Source organism: Crocuta crocuta, unplaced genomic scaffold, assembly GCF_008692635.1.
Source record: "Crocuta crocuta isolate KB4526 unplaced genomic scaffold, BGI_CrCroc_1.0 scaffold177, whole genome shotgun sequence".
Lineage (NCBI taxonomy): Eukaryota > Metazoa > Chordata > Mammalia > Carnivora > Hyaenidae > Crocuta > Crocuta crocuta.
Genome location: NW_027531880.1, coordinates 2,686,658 through 2,689,305, shown reverse-complemented (window position 1 = coordinate 2,689,305; position 2,648 = coordinate 2,686,658). Strand labels below are relative to the sequence as shown.

General features: G+C 39.6%; 1 protein-coding gene across 1 annotated transcript in view; it reads left to right on the top strand.

Moving 5' to 3' along the window:
• The window catches only part of HOOK3 (hook microtubule tethering protein 3), a 112,554-nt gene that overhangs the window by 71,183 nt on the left and 38,723 nt on the right, over positions 1-2,648 (top strand). The gene's annotated exons all lie outside the window — the stretch shown is intronic.

Here is a 2,648-nt window from a genome sequence, read left to right as displayed (position 1 = left end):
AGAGGGAGAGACAGCGTGAACAGGGGAGGATCAGAGAGAGAGGGAGATACAGACTCCGAAATAGGCTCCAGGCTCTGAGCTGGCAGTCAGCACAGAGTCCGACGCGGGGCTCGAACCCACGAACCACGAGATCATGACCTAAGCGAAAGCCGGACGCTTAACCGACTAAGCCACCCAGGAGCCCCTATTCTGGAAAGTTTCTTATGACCTCTTTAAAAGCCAAACTTTAGGGGCACCTGGGTGGCTCAGTCAGTTAAGCATCCGACTTCGGCTCAGGTCATGATCTCATGGTTCCTGGGTCGAGCCCCGCGTTGTGCTCTCTGCTGACAGCCAGCTCAGAGCCTGGAGCCTGCATCAGATTCTGTATCTCCCTCTCCCTCTGACCCTCCCCTGCTCACGCGGCCTCTCTCTCTCTCTCTCTCTCTCAGAAATAAATAAAACACTTACAAAAATTTTTTCTTTTAATAAATAAAAGTCAAACTTTAGAAAGTTTTTTAGTTAGTGATTGGTTTTTTTCCCCTGCCTAAGATGTGAAGTGGAGATCAGTGTACTATGGGACTTCCGGACAAAGTAGAACTCTGCTCTTCTCACAGGGAAGGAGCAGACTTAGCTCGAAGTTAGTCCCTTCCACTTTTGTCATCATGCTGGCAGATGGCCTGAACGGTGACTTGTGCAGCTTCACACTTTGTTCACCCCCACTCCAGTAACCAGCCCTTGGCTTTTCAGTTACACCAAACTAGAATTCTTCCTCTCCTCTGACTACACCCTCCATTTTCTCTCCTCTTCATTCCTTCTGCCTACCGCATTTCACCTTTAACTCCCTGTCTGTTGTTTCTGTTTCTTTGGATCAGTTCTCTTCTGGCCTCATTTTCCAGCTCACACAGCCCGCCTTACAGCCATTTAATTGTGTTCTCATCACCACTATCTTCCTTAATGTGAAAGCATGTCAGACACCAGTTTTTTTCTCTATTCCAAGTTAACCAGGGCTGGCTAAAGACAGTTATGTATCTTTCTCTTTTTTTCAGTTTTTTATTTAAGGCATAATTGATATAACATTGTGTTAGTTTCAAGTGTACAACCTACTGATTTGATATTGGTGTTTATTGTGAAATGATCACCATGCAAAGTCTAATTAACATTCGTCAACATACCCAGTTACAAACTTTGTTTTCTTGCGATGAGAACTTTTAAAATCTACTCTCAACAACTTTCTGTATGCAGTATAGTACTACTGTTGTCACCATGCTGTACATTATATCTGTGTGACTTAATTTGTTTTCTATCTGGAAGTTTTTACCTTTTGACCCTTTCACCCATTTCACCCATTTTGCCCACCCCACCCCCACCCACCTCTGGCAACCACCAGTCTGTTCTCTGTGTCTGTGGCTTGGTTTTTTTGGTGTGTTTTGTTTTGTTTTGTTTTGTTTTTAGAGTCCACATAAGTGAGATCACACAATATTTGTCTTTCTTTGAGTTATTTCACTTAGCATAATGCTGTCAAGATTGCATCGTATAAAAATGGCAAGATTTTATTCTTATGATTCATATATATTTATATATCACAATTTATCCATTTATCAGTTGATGGAAATTTAGGTTGCTTCCATGCTTTTTTTTTTTTAAATTTTTTTTACATTTATTTATTTTTGAGAGACAGAGCATGAGCGGGGGAGGGGAAGAGAGAGATGGAGACACAGAATCTGAAGCAGGCTCTGAGCTGTGAGCACAGAGCCAACACAGGGCTTGAACTCATGAACCATGAAATCATGACCTGAGCCGAAGTCGGATGCTTAACCGACTGAGCCACCCAGGTGCCCCACCATTTCATTGTTTAAAAAGAAACTCATAAAAAACTTCAGTAAATTAGGAAGAGAGCTAGAAAGAGAACTTCTACAACATGATAAAGGCTGTATGTGAAAAACCCACAGTTCACATCATACTCGATGCAAGACTAAAAGCTTTTGCTCTAGAGTCAGAAGCAAGACTACCAATTGCCACCACTTCTATACTTCAGTTGAACATAGACCAGCAAGTTCTAACTAGACCAATTAGACAAAAAAATGTTTTAATCTAAATTGGAAAGAAAGAACTAAAACTATCTTTCCAGATGCCATGATCACAAAAAACATCTGTTAGAACCAGTAAAATGAATTCAGCAAAGTTGTAGGATGCAGGTCAGTTACATCAGCAGCAAAAACATATATGTAAACACTAATAATGAAAAATTCAGAAAGGAAGTTAAGAAAATAATTTTTATATACCAGGATCAAAAAGAATAAACTACTTGGGAATAAATTTAACAAAGAGGCAAAGACTTGCACCCTGAAAACTGCAAAACTTGTTGAGATGATAATACACCACTACCAAAAACAATCTACAGATTCAGTGCAGTCCTTATTAATATATTGTTGACATTTTTTACAGGAATAGAAAAACCTATTCTAAAATTAATATAGAATCTCAAGGGACCCTGGATAGCCAAAACAGTCTTGAAAAAGAAAAAAGTTGGAGAATTCATCTAATTATTTCAAAACTTAATATAAAGGAAACAATCAAAGTAGTGTGGTATAGACATAAGAACAGACATATAGACCAGCGGAATAGAATAAAAAGCCAAGAAATAAACCCTTCCATATGTGGTCTCTTGG